Consider the following 14,810-nt stretch of genomic DNA (forward strand, 5'->3'; position numbering starts at 1 on the left):
GGACCAGTTAAGAGACTGCTTCAGGAGTCCAGGACAGAGAAGATGGAGGTGTGGACTGAGGCAGTAGTGGTGGAGGTGAAGAGGAGTGGCTGGAATCCAGATATATTTCAGAGGTGGAGTTGAAAGTTCTTGCTTGGATATGGTTATGGTTGGTGGGGGTGGTGAGTAATGAGGGAAATTGGATAATGAAAGATGATGCCTCCATTCTTGGTCTGAGCAGCTGGACATCGGTGAGGTGGAAAGCCTAAGGCAGAAGCATATTTGGGGAGAAAACCAAACATTCTCTTTGGACATATTCCATTTGAAGACTCCACTAGACACCCAAATAAAGGAGCTGGTATGCAATTGGGTATATCTACCTGACGTTCAGAAGAGACGTCAAGTCTCATTAGCACAAGATTTTATTTAAAGCCATGGGTCTGGATTAGATTCCATAGAAAAAAGAAGGGCAAGGACAAGACTCTGGAGTCCACCAACATCTAGAGGTGTAAAGGAGGTTGAGAAGGTGACAACGAGTGAAGAACAAGAAAAACTAGGTGAGCAGCATCATGATAGCCGAATAAAAAAAAAAAGGAATATGTGAAAAATAGTACCTAAATAATGTTTGCACTTAGTATGTTTAAAGGCTATGTAGCAAATGCTAATGCAGAATTTTTTGATAACTTTTTTAAAATCAAGAAAGCAACAGTGAAAGTGAGTTACTAGTCTAGGAATCTGAATTTGAATGCCACACTTTATCGTTTATTCTGCATCCTCTAGCCAAGTATTTCATCTCTGGGACCTAAAATTTACTTCTCTGTAAAACTGACGATAATATACTCTGCGGCTATGTGGATGATCTAATGATTGGCAGATAAATGGGGAGTTGCTATTATCCTTTGGGCTGCCTTTGGACAGGCACAAAACCAGCAGCAGAGCGTACAGTAGGGCACACGTATCACCTCTATTGTAGAAGGCCCTGTCCATCTTGGAGATATTGCTGATGATTCTCTTTTCATCTGTAATACATCCTGGACCAGAATATCAAGACACCAAGCTTCTTAATTCTCAATTACTTATGACACAATTAACTCTCCTGAGGAGCACAGGACCCAAGATGAAATGGCCCAGGCTACAGCTAAACCTGTTAAGATACTCTGAGCAACATTCTTCCCACTCATTTGTGAATCAAATGGCAGCATTGTTTGGTTTTATTTATGTACTTTGCTTTAAAATGGTAATGTCTTCCATAGAAGTCGGAAAATTTAATCTTTTTGATTAAATTCATGTAATTATTCAGCTTTATAAGGATGGGCAAAATATTCTTAGGGTTCCAAGAAATACCTTCTTTTCTTTTTAAGATTTTATTTATCCATTTGAGAATTTGAGAGAGAGAGAAAGAGCGAGAGAGAGCATGAGAGGGGAGAGGGTCAGAGGAAGCAGATGCCCCGCTGAGCGGGGAGCCCGACACGGGACTCGACCCTGGGACTCCAGGATCATGACCTGAGCCAAAGGCAGTCGCTTAACCAACTGAGCCACCCAGGTGCCCCTGGGTTCCAAGAAATACCTCCATGAAAGACAACACTACAGCACGGTGGTGCTCACCAGGTGCGCTGAGGCACACTGGTCCATCACAATCCCGTCGTTGGCTTGCAACCAAATTTTGACCAGTGTACAAGTTGTTATTATTTTTGTCCTAATTAATGAGATTGAAATGCACACCCATGAGGTAAAGGAATAACAAACTCTGGAATATCATCCAGCCTTAAAAAGAAAGGAACTCCTATTACAAGCTACAACATGAATGAACCTTAAGCACATCATGCTAAGTGAAACAAACCATTCAAATGTTAAAGAAGTAGCTCATATTTACTAAAACATACATGAGCTTTAATCATGCTTTTAAGGCAGCCCACTTTCAACAAGGGTGCCAAGACCACTCACTGAGGAAAAGACAGTCTCTTCAACAAATGATGTTGAAAAAAAATGGATATCCACATGCAAAGAATGGAATTGGACCCTTACCTTATACCATATACAAAAATTAACTCAAAATGGATCAAAAATCTAAATGTAAGACCTAAAACTATAAAATTCCTAGAGGAAAACATAGGGGAAATCTTCCTGACCCTGAATTTGGCAACGATTTCTGGACAGGACACCAAAAGCATGGGCAATAAAAATAAAACTAGACAAATGGGACCACATCAAACTTAAAAACTCCTGTGCATCAAAGGACACAATCAGTGGAGTGAAAAGGCAGCCTACAGAATGGCAGAAGCTATTTGCAAATCATATATCTGATAAGGAGTTAATGTCCAGAATATATAAAGAACTCCTACAAAACAATAACAAAAATAACCACAACAAAAAACCAATTAAAAAATGAACAAAAGACTTGATAGACATTTCTCCTAAGATTATATATAAGTGACCAACCTACATGTGAAAGATGCTCAAACATCAATCATCAGGAAAATGCAAATGAAAACCATGATGAAATGTCACCTCACACCATTAGGATGGTTACTATAAAAAAACCTAGAAAATAAAAAGTGTAGGCAAGTATGTGGAGAAACTGGAACCCTTGTGCACTGTTAAAGGGAATGTGAAATTATGCAGCCACTATGGAAAACAGTAAGGCAGTTCCCCCAAAAAAATTCAATGTAAAATCACCATGTGACCCAGCAGTTCCACTTCTAGGTATATACCTAGAAGAACTGAAAGAAGGATCTTGAAGAGGTGTTTGCACTCTTACGTTCACAGGTGAATTATTCACAGCAGTCCAGCAGTGGAAGCAACCCTTGTATCCGCTGGTGGATGATTGAATAAACATATATATACATACAATGGAATATATACGTACTATGGAATATGATTCCTTAAAAAGAAAGAACATCCTGTCACATGCTACAGCATGAATGAATCTTAAGGACATTATGCTCAGGGAAATAAACACATATACTGTATAATTCCACTTACGTGAGGTATCTAATGTAGGCAAATGTATAGAAACAGAAATAGAATGGTTGCCAGGGGATGAGGGGATGTGGAAATATGGAGTTATTTCATGGGTATAGAGTTTTACAGGATGATAAAGTTCTGGAGGTCTCTTGCATAACAATGTGAATATACTTAACACTATACTGAACCGTATACTTACGTATTTCTCTATAGTTTCAAAAAAGACTTATAGAAGTGTGCTATAATCTCCAGAAGTTTGCAAACCAGTGATGTGAAATGCTAGACAGTACAATTCCCTCTTCTTATACCACAACTTGCGGCTGTGTTGTTTTGGGGAAAGAAATTTAACTGACTTTGGCTTCAATTATTTCTTCTGTAAGATGGGGATACTATTTCCATACAATATACAGCTTTGCCTAATAAGGAAAAAATGTCAAAACTCTACATTGGTTGGTTTCCTTGGAAAGAAGAATTTCCTGACGGAGACGTAGAGTTGGGCCATACTACTCTGTTCTGTATCCTCAGATTTACTCTCCCCCTCAAGTTTCAACTTACCACAGCCCTTGCCTTTAAAGCAGTACTTCCTCTCTGACCCATCAGGTTAATGTGGACCTACGACTCTCCCCTAGAGTTCCTGAAGCGTTGCTGAGGCAGACAGAACATTCAAGTAAGGCTTTACAGACACGAGAGGGTGACATGCGAGAAATAAGCACAGATGGATTTATGGGCCAAAATGACCTGGTTTATAAAATAAACCTATCTCTGGTTTGAAAATATGCCTTTTGTGTGTGTGTGGAATGAGTAGGAAAGACAGATCCTAGACTGTGGCTTTGCTTTCCAGCTCCTAATCTGAGTGCATATTGGCAGACGCCACATTGCTATTCAAGCTCTCGGCAATTCAGTCCTTGATATTTCGATTCAGTTACAAACTTGTCCACGATAGGATTTGCTTCATGGTGGGAGTTGAAGGGATGATGCAGAAACATTGTTCTAGAAACCTCTTTTTCATATTTAACCAGAACCAAATTTTTAAGCAGATACCAGTGACTGGATTAATGGAACTCAAACTATTACTAAAATTCAATAGCCAAATCAACTAATGAAATGCATTTATTGATTTAATATCTCCCCATAGAGTAAGGGAATTCACACTTTGGTCAGATGTTTTTTGAACATATTAGGCCCTGTCCCATGTCTCCTGCAACTGATGTGAAACCAGCATGTTTATAGTCACCACCACTGAGAAAATAATAAGATACAGAAAACAGAACAACTTCTGTATTTGACATTTGCTTGTTTGTAGTGTATTCTACTTTGCCATTCCCCAGATACCTCTGGCCTTCTGAAAGAAAGCACTGAATGAGGGGAGCAGTACTATTAAGCTAGTGAGAGCACTTAAGGTACCTTCATCTTCCTTTCTTATTTATGGAACATTTTGAATTTATTAGTCCCTTTCTTGCTAGGGAAAACCAGGAAGGTGATTGCCACAAGGGTATGGTCAATATGTAGAATTTCGCCAAGTTGTACTCTTGTGTTTTATTGTAAAATAAAACACAGATATTGTGTTAAAAAGCCAATTTTATAACCTCAAAATCTCATGAATAGATGCTAAATAATAGTTGTTCATCTTTTATAAACATTAGACCTTAAAAGAATTACATTTTGATGAAATAGAAAGGAACTACAGTATAAAGTACATTCTGGAACGTATTATTTTTTTCAATAGAGCTTTGGTCTCTGCTGATCATCAGAATTAACTGTAAAACTTTTTAAATGTTCCCAGTTATCTATGTCCCTGACTTAGAGAATCAGAACTTTAGGAGTGGGGTTCAGGAATAATAATAATAATTATTATTATTATTTAGTTCTTCAGGAAATTCTGAAGTATGGTAATTATCTACTGGTCTAAACCAAAAGACTGACCCTTCTTCCTTGGTTTCTGAACCCGGTGTTCTTAGTTTCAGCTTCCCATCTGGGGCTCTCTACCTGAAGACTGATACTAAATGAACTAGTTAGAGCAAAGACAGTTTGAGTTATACTATTTACGAGAAGCTTCTAAAACCAGAGGCAAAGATAATGACTAATATTATGCTCAGAAAGAGGACCCAACATACTTTTGGCAAAATGCCTTCATCAAATGACACTAGGGACATTGCCTAGTGGAAATGGCTTTCAACATGGAAGAGCAATTAGTATTGGGTATTTGTGGACAGATGTTTTGTTGTATAGTTGAATGAAAATACTAATAGGCTCCATATGAAGTCGACCTTATTAATGGGTGATTTATGTATGGAGAAATTCTCCATGGAGTTTTGACCGATGTATGACTGCAGATCCGTGTTTTTATTTAGTTGCTATTATTTTGTGAACTCTGTATTAGTGCCTACTGGGCCCAATGATTTGTGTAGGAGAAGGGTCCTTGCTAGCCTTACAGAAAGAAGGCATGTCTCTGAATGCCAACCCAGCACAAAGTTGGTGTTTCTCATGATGCCACTTGACTATGATTCGGTGATGAGAGAAATGTTTCAAGATTAGCTCAAAGTCAGTCACATCAACTGAATGGAGTCAGATTTTTTAGGGAGTTGGGGGTCTCAACTCAATACATAAGAAAAAACACTGGATAATCAAATTATCCATGAAAATTCTTTACATTATCCGAAAAGCAAACTTTGGTTTCCCCTCGTATTTTATCTTGGCCTCCATGTCTCTACGGTAGTGCAGTCAGACCGAAATGGACAGAAGTACAGAGCTTACGAAAGGACAATTTTTCTTCTTTTTTTTTTTTTTTTTTTTGGTTCTGTTTTTCCAGTTCAGATGGTTTTACTCATGTTGGTTCTATATTCCATTTACATACTATCCTTCCCCTTCCATTTCCTTGTTCTCTGATTTTGCAGTAGCCTATCATTTAGGCCCATTGATCTTAGAGTCAGGCTTCCCAAGTTCAAATCCAGGTTCTATAATGTATCAACTATACTCTTGGACAAATTACTTAATTTGTACAAGCCTCAGTTTCCTTGTTTTTCAAAAGTCATAAGGGTACCTGTATCATTAGGTTGTGAGGATTAACTGAGTCAATACCTGGGGGTCTCTCAAGGCAGCAGCTATAAGGAGCAAGTGCTCAGAGATCTAAGTGAGTCACAGCTAGTGGTGGTAGGGGTGCTGGGTGTCAAGTCTGTGTTCAGTCTTGAGAGACCTACAGTGGAACTGTGAGAAACCCAAGTGCTTCATTAACATAAGTATTTTCCTCAGGGTATAGAGTATAAATATTCCTTATATGACTCTAGTTATTATTACTTGACTATTACCCTCTGCAGCCTGAGCACCCATGACGTCAGCCTCTAGCTAAAGGAAAACCCAAAGTGAGTGACTGTTTACTCTTTCTTAAAACTCAGTTGATTATGAAGAGGCAATGTGGCCAGAGTCCTAGAGCCTCCTTCAGGGCATTTTAAGACCTTCTTGTCATCCTTCTTGAATGATACATAGGCTGGCATGTTTTCATTAGAGGGAGTAAGTAGCATTTATTGTAATTGTTTCCAGGAAAATAATCTGTTCTAGGACCTAACACATGTAAGCATTGCTTGGGTTTCTTACGTGACAGTGATACAATCCGGAAAGTACATGAATACTCATTTGTGTGAACTGCACACAGAAATCAGCCGATGAGAAATCAGGTGAACTGGCTCTTTATTTTTTTTTTTTTTTTTTTAGCTTTATCTAGATATTTATTTTACATTTTTAAAGAAATAAAATTGTACATGTAGAGTTGAAAACCCCATGCATTCTTCCCTAATTCCTTACCCCCTCTCTCTCTAGAGAGAATTGTGATAATCTGTATTTGGTATTTATCAGTCTTGTGCATGTTTAATACAACTGCATAGATATTTATCCAGAAAAAGTATGTTAGCTTGTTTTGCATGTTTTCCAGTGTTATATACATTGTATTGTATTGTTCATAGCCAAGATCTTGATTTTTTTCATTCTACATTAAGTTTTTGAGATTCATCAATAATACATGTAGTTCTTGTAGTTCATTCGTTTTCATTGCTGTATAAAATCTCATTGAAAGATAATTCTGTGTTTTATTTATCCACTTGCCTGTGGATGGACATTGACGTTTTTAGTGATTCACTATTTCAACTAAATACTGCAGGAAGCTTTCCTGTACCTTTCCACGTGTACACACGTGCAGGAATTTCTCAAGGGCAGTGCTTTACAGTCTTCTAGGTGAACTGGCTCTTTAAATAGAAGCTACCTCGTCTTTCGGTTAGAACACAGAGTGAGTGACTAACAACCCCAGCAATGAATGGGTGGCTCATTCAATTATAAGACCAAGGTTTTTGCCTCTCAGAGTCCCTGCTCTTAGGATTTCTGTGGGGATTTTATTACCTGTGACCCGCCTACATAGCCTCCAAATTAACAAGTGAGGTCAACTTCTGAAGGCCTCTCTTTGACGTTGGGAAATCAGTTGGCCAAGTAAATTGGGCCAAACTGAGGAGGGCCTCAGATGCCGGATAAAGGAATGGGATACACAGGAGAGGGCCAAGTGCAAGTTTTTAGGTTGGGTTGGTAATCCTGAAGCATTCCAGCTCTGTGGCCCCCTCTGGAGTCCCCTCTGTCATACAGTTCATAGCTCCCACGCCTCCCTCTAGTGTAGGACAAAACTTGTGAGAATGGAGCGAACAGGCATAGACTGAAGCTGCAGGACTCCTCTCCACCCTACCTCGCCCTTCCCCACCCAGCTTTTGACAGTATTCACCTGGGGCCCTCCATATGGGTCACACCCTTGGGGTGACTCAGGAAAGCTAGCCTCAGCACTCTCTGGAGGCTAGGGAGGATGGCGGCCCCTGTGCCCAGGGCTCTGTGCCCTCTGCTCCAACAAGCAAGGCAGCAAAACATAACTCACTGGCTTGGTCACTCTCTGGAGGTGGTTTCTCACAAGCTGTGATGGACACTCTTCAGGTGGCAGTTTGCAGTCTCTTTGGGGTAGAAACAAATACAAGGGCATCTTGCAGAAACTTTGCAAGGTGGGCCTGCTTTCAGAATAGATGCAGTAATTTACCAGTTCACAACATATTTGCTGAACACCTTCTGTGTGTGACACCGGTGCTGTGGTAAATAAGGCTGAACAAAGATGAATAAGATGGGGTCTTTGCTGCCAGAGGGTTCTCTGCTTCATAGAGGAAGCACATGCTACTCAGCTGTCAGCCGCCTACTTCCCATACATCTCTGACGTCTGCTGGGAGTGCCTTGACTTCCAACTCATGGCTGGGAAACCTTAAGTCTCCCCAAGATATTTCTCCATCTATCTATCTACCCATAGATATAAGAAGATAAATCTACATACATAACGAATTCCAAAAGTTTCCTCACAATCTCATTATTCCTCTGTCTCTGGGTCCATGTCTACACATGTTACTTCTGAATTATTTTTTTTTAAGATTTATTTATTTATTCGAGAGAGAGAGGTGGAGGAGAGAGGCAGAGGGAGAGAATCTTTAAGTAGACGCCCCACTGAGCATGGAGCCTGACGCAGGACTCCATCCCTGACCCATGAGACCATGACCTGAGCTGAAACCAAGTCCAATGCTCAACTGACTGAGCCAGCCAGGTGCCCCACTTCTGATTGCTTTCAGATACACCTAGATGCCAAACCCAAACTCGTGGCTGCTAACAACAATCTGCTTGTTATAAAGTTGGTTGGCTTTTCCAGGGGAAAGGGTCGCATCATCAAGTGTGTGGCCTTTTGTATCCTGTTCTCCCTGTCTGTATTTCTCCTTTCTTTATCCTTCCCATTTGCTCTGAGGATCAAATGAATTCCTCTCCTTGTCTGATGTAATTTTGACCTTTTCTCTGGGGCCTTAACACCAGATGATATTTCTTGCTAGAGACTCACTAAATCCAAGTGATGTTGAGAAAATATTTCCCAACAAAGATGGTTCTTGCCCGAAGAGAAATTGAATGCCTGCTACTAAGGACGAGAATATTCATCTAGCCTGTTATATATATTAAAAATAAATGTCATAACAGTGATAGGTGTCCTCCTAGAGATCTACCCAAGGTGCTTGAGTTCACCAAGGATGAATGGTCACCTTGTCTTAGGGGATTTAGGAAAACCTTCACAGCTATGAGGCAGTGACACAGCTCCATGTGGGGTGGAGAGCAGACATGTAGTTTTGCTGACCTCAAGTTTTGGTCCAGCTTTCATTCCAAGCAGTGTCATAGCTGAAGTGTCAGCTCTCAGGAGGTAGTTGCCCCAGACAGACCAGAAGAGAGAATGTGGAGACTGGGCACACCCGTCCTGGTGGGGCAGGGCAGATGCTCTGGGCAAACACAACTGTAAGCAGCGGGAGGTCTGGGAAGGTGGAACACAGTTTGTGAAAAGGATGGGAACTACTGCCAGGTGGCAGTCCAGACTGGTGACAGCATCAGGGAGGTCTAACCAGGCAGGTTAGAGTTCCAGCAGGGGAGCAGCGTGTGGGCACAGAGCATCTGAGCGAAGGGAATTTAAGATTTGATCAAGCAGATGACCTTGCAGAAGCCAACAGATATAGAACCAAAAATGGGGTTTCAAGAGTAAAGCTCTCATCTGAGGAAGGAGAGAAGGGACTGGTAGAAGCTAAGAAGGTTATTGGCTTACAGGAACTGGGTGCAGGTCGGGGTTATTTGGACCTTAAATTTAATGCCCAAGTGAAGCACACTTGCTTGAGCGGGGCCTCCAGTTCTGCCTGATGAAGTTGAGGCACAACTGAGACAGAGGGGTGGGCGCCAAGGGCTGGGCGCCAAGGGCTGGAGATTCTGGCCGACGGTGAAGGATGAAGGTGCAGGAACCTGGGGAGAGGGCCAGGCGAATCACTGCAGTCTTCTCCTACCCACCTATTTGTCACTTCCCAGCGTCAAAAACTCCTCTGGTTCTTTCGGAACTTGGGGTGTTCCAACTCTTTCCTTTTCTGAACTTACACCTTCATCATCATTTCAGGGTTTGATTCTAGGCTAAGAAGTACTTTCTTGTTTTCTGCCTTTAGAGATCTTTCTCACTGGTGCTGAGCCAGACACAGCAGCATTCCATCCCTGCACCTAGTCTTCCCTGGGGAAAATGGCGCTGCCTACATGTCAGCGCCCAGGCTCTGGAGCCAGACTGCTTAGGTTTACATCCTGGCTCTACCACTTCCTAGTTGTGTGACTTTGGACAATTTATGTGGCTTTTCTTTGCCTCACTGTCCTCCTCTGTAAAATGGGTTAATAATAGTGCCCACTTCATAAAGAGGTTCTGAGGACTGATTCAATTAATTTAGATATGATAAGCATTTAGCACAGTTCTTGGCACTTAATAATCGAGAAATGTCAGCTATTATTTTTCCAGTGAGGAGGAGGCCTGAGGAAGATTCTAGGTGGATCTGAAGCCTCAATGAATATAGTTTGAGTGCCTATCACATGGCAGGTATTGTGTGAGGAATTTGGGGTATATCAGTTGACAAGACAGACAAAAACCCCTGCTCTTTGTTGCATCTTTTTCTGTTGACTGAAACAAAAAGTGGGATTTTTAGATCTGTTCTCTAAGGGAGCTGCAAGAATTCCATCTCATAATTTTTTTTCTGTGTAACTATTGGCAAGGACCAAAGTAGCAAATACTACTTCTAATCCAAAGACCTCAACAGGACAGACCTAATCACATTGTGACTAGGTCCCTGCTTTGGGGAAGCACTGATACCTCTGACAGACCTCCCTGGAGCCAACTGCAAACCCAGGATAGTGCTTGCTTCCTTGAGAACCAGTGATAACTCTGTGACTCTTCTCTCCCTACTTTTAACTCAGGGTAGGGTTGATGACATGTTCCCAAGCAGGGTTTCTCCTGCTCAGCATTATCAACATTTCTTTGTTGAGGGGGGCTGTCCTGTGTTTGGGGGATGTTTAACAGCATCCCTGGTCTCCCACCAGATGCCAGGAACATCCTCCCAGGTGTGACATCCAAAAATGTCCCCAGACATTGCCAAAGGCCCCCTGGAAGTGAAATCATCCCTGGTTGAGAACTGCTGCTGACCACTTCTACAGTTGACAAGTCTACTTCACGCAGCCTCAGTGACCACTCTGTTCTAGTCTGTCATCAGCAGAGCTTCTCTGGCACCCAGAGTCTGAGCGCCTCCCCTGTGTTGTCTATTCATGGCTTCTACAACCTTATCACACAAACGGGCATCCCCAGGAACCCTCCAACCCTGGTTCACTCATGAGAGGAGGGCAGGTTTGTGGATGGAAGAACAGAACGAGGGAAAGGCAGCTGTTCATCCCTTTGTGTTTTTATGGGTCTCAGACCAGATTTACAGAGGACAGGCCACACAACAGTAGCAACTAGCTCCTTCCCAGATAATCCTGAGTTCATTGCACTTGGGCAGAGAGACAGTTCTGATTGGTGGCACATTTTTTTTCTTTATGTCTTTCTCCTCCACATTACGATATTGCCTAAGCCGGCTTCAATTCACCTGGGTGTTTTCTGAGGTGGTTTGATCTAGCTCGGGGACCTTATTATCAGTGTTGAAGTTCCTACAAACATTTGCAGAGAGGGGTCATCCCCAAGGCATGGTTCATCAATGACAGCTGCTGGCTCTGAGACAAACTGGAAGGTTCTGGGTGCCCTGCGTTCACCAGCACATCCCCACACTAGTTGTGGCACCTGTATATGAGTGTCTAGCTCGGGGTGCATTTCTGGAATGCTGTCTCCTCTCCCAAGATGACTGCCACATGACTTCATCACGTTAGAGTCAGAGATTGAATCTGGTATTTCAGATGTTGATTTTAAGGGCTTACCTGTCCTATATATATTTTTTTAAATCAAGTCTCATTTCTTTGTAGTTTGCCCTCTAGAAGGTATGGGTGTGCAAAGCTTGAAGGAACTCACTTTTTACAAGTTTATAAAATGATTTTCCATCTCAGCTGTATCTTGCTCTAGTGCTGGCCTTGCCATCAAAATTCTTGACCCTGTTCCTGATCCTTCTGGTTCTTTAACGAGCTCAGCCTCTTTAAAGGGATCCATGATAAAAGCATTATTGTAGGGCTCTTTTTACAACAATGGTGCCAACGTTATGGGCAGGAAAAGAATGAGTGAAGCAGAGGAAGCCATACTGGAAAGACACAGTGAAGAAGAGAGACTGTGGAGAATTTCTGAAATGATGTGGGTCTGGAAGCCAGGGCCTGCCGGGAAGCCAGCGTGTGGCCTGCTGCGTGGTGGTGGCCTTCTCACCCAACTTCCTCAGAGCCAGAGATGCCTCAGAGGAACAATTTCATACCGAAACTCATTTCCTCTTGAAAACTTCATTCAGTCATTTCTCATTTTAGTTCACTCCAAGTCCTACAGGTCAGTTAGTAGAAATGTGAAGAAACACTGAAGATGTGGTTTGCTCAAGGTTACCCAAATCAGTGTCTCAAAATACATGAGAAATTTCTATCCTGGAAGTTGCCCCTCTTTAAGTCACCTGAGTGTGGTATAAAGTTCTATGACAGCTTTGCCAAGTCCTTTCTTCAGTCCTTGGAACAGAGGATCAAGCAGATTTTTCTTTCCCATTCTTATAGAATGTGCTGGTTTAGCTTGTGTGTTCTCTGGTGTTAGCACAGCCCAAAGCCTAAACAGTTTAGGGACTGTGCAAATTTAGACAGTTGTTCAGAAACTTTTTTTCTCTCCTTTCTTAAACAGCACTGTTCTTAGTTACGCTTTCTCAATAGTACCTTCCCTCTCCTGGGAACTTTCTGTTCCTGCTGGTAAGTGGTGTGTATGAACCTGCCCCATCTTGCTCCGCAGTATCTGTCTGCATCACTCAGGAATTCAAAATCAGTGCACTGTGAGCAAGGCTTACGTTCTAGTAGCTTCACAAATATCAGACCAAATACAGAGTTGGGTTTTAGGCGGTACTTTCCAGCTTGACTTCCCTCCCTTAATATGAAATTCACAGGAAGGGCTATTTTAAAAATCCTTTTTTTTTTTTTCGGACTTCTGGGCTGTGTATTGGTGAGTGAATACATGGCAGAACCACCAGGTGTAAAAAGGACCCAATATATTCAGGAGAAAATGAACAGTTCTTTCTAAGAGAAACACTGCTTCATAATATTATGGAAAGAACAGACAAATGGTCTCAGAATTGTCGCCTAGAATAAGTATACTACTGGCTAATGACTGCAGACATTTTAGAAAGGTGTCAGGTTTCCAAATAACTCTGCATGAGAGCAAGACTGGTCAGTTGCTGATAAATTTCTGATGGCAATGCCCACAGGCTTTGCTCCCAGAACCCCCTAACTTTGCTTTTTGTTATTTTTTTCTCTTTAATACTTCGAAATTACTTTTCCCATGGAGGTAGCTACTGGAGATCCTCTACGGAATACATAGAATCCAGTGTAGCAGGGACCCCTGATTCAACTAGAGAGTTGGGCATGATGACTTTTAGAACTGGATGCTTCCAATTCTGATAGGCTCTCCTGGTGTGGCACTTTCTGTAGTTGATGTTATTAAAAAAACATCCCCATAAGGTAATACTTTCATTATACTGGTTTTTCTTCTTACAACACCGTCTTCAAGATTTTAAACAGTATATTTAAAATACGGATTGCTTCAGGGAGAATAAAAAAGGATCCATTTTACCTGGACTAGCAACAGAAATTTCTCTCCGGCCAGCTGATGGCCTCGATTACCCAGCACAATGATGTTCGGATTCCATGTGGATGCAATCTCCATCCTGAGTGACAGATGACTTCTCGCTGCTCCCCCATCAGAGGGTTGGAGCAGGCCTCTAGTAAAGGCCTTGGAGAAGCTGGTAAAGAGTATCCTGGTATCCACCATGGTGGTTCCTAGCTACACGAGAAGCCCTCTGCGAACTCTCTGTTGAGTTACGCTGTAGAGGAGTGCTTCTCAAGGCCCACCCATGGACTCCTGCAGATCTGATTCAACAACTAAAGTTGGAGTAAAATGAGGAAAAAGATAAAACGATGACTTTTTTTTCTTAGAATTCATTTTGTTGATTTAAAGGGTCTCCTTTATTCCAACTCTGCTCTCCTCATCTTTACATGTTACAACGTCTTTTGAGAAGAAATGATGAGAATAAATGGCGGGGTCTTCTGTGTATTTGTTTGTAATTACCATACTTGCTAAAAGAACACCCTGTTATTCCCTAAAGTTTTGTCTTGGCTTTGAAACTTCACTAGCATGGGAATCACTATCATAGAGGCCGTTGCCAACCAGACTTTCGAGGAGCAAGTCTTAAAGTTCAGGAGTCTATTGGCCCCTGGGCCTAGCCAGTAACCAACGACCTTTGCAAGTCCTTCTGATATTTCCTGTTCTTTGTTTAAAAAAAAAAAAAAAGTAATTTCATGTCTCACCTTCCCCTAAAATGTTATTTTCACGTAACTGCATTTTGCAGTGTTTTTCATTCTTGGAAACAAAGAGTTGGGGGGAGGGGGCGGGGGGAGGAGAGGAGGGCTCCCCTAGTGCTCATGGAGGGAGTTAAGCTGATGACAAATGTGGAAACCAAGTCACCATTCCAGCAGTGTGGAGTCCAGAATTGCACTCCTACGGTGCATGTGAAATAAATCATGAGTAGTAAAAGTGCCTGGCACTCATTCCAGATCAAACAAGGAGTGGCCTCTAGGGAGCAGGACCTGCGGCAGCGTCATTTGATGGGCGGGACCCACTGGTGGGATTGGGTCACCTGCCCCAGTGCTGGGAAGCACCTGTGGCTGGGCTACAGGCTTTACCTGTCTGGTGGCTCAGGGAGCCTGGGGCACTCGCTGAGGCTCTGTGTCTATCAGCACCAAGTCTCCCATGAGAAAACCTGAAAAAAGATCAAGCAAAGCCAAAGTCGGAAGAAAAAGGATACTGATTTGCTACCCAC

The sequence above is a fragment of the Ursus arctos genome, unplaced genomic scaffold (genome assembly GCF_023065955.2).
Source record: "Ursus arctos isolate Adak ecotype North America unplaced genomic scaffold, UrsArc2.0 scaffold_13, whole genome shotgun sequence".
NCBI lineage: Eukaryota > Metazoa > Chordata > Mammalia > Carnivora > Ursidae > Ursus > Ursus arctos.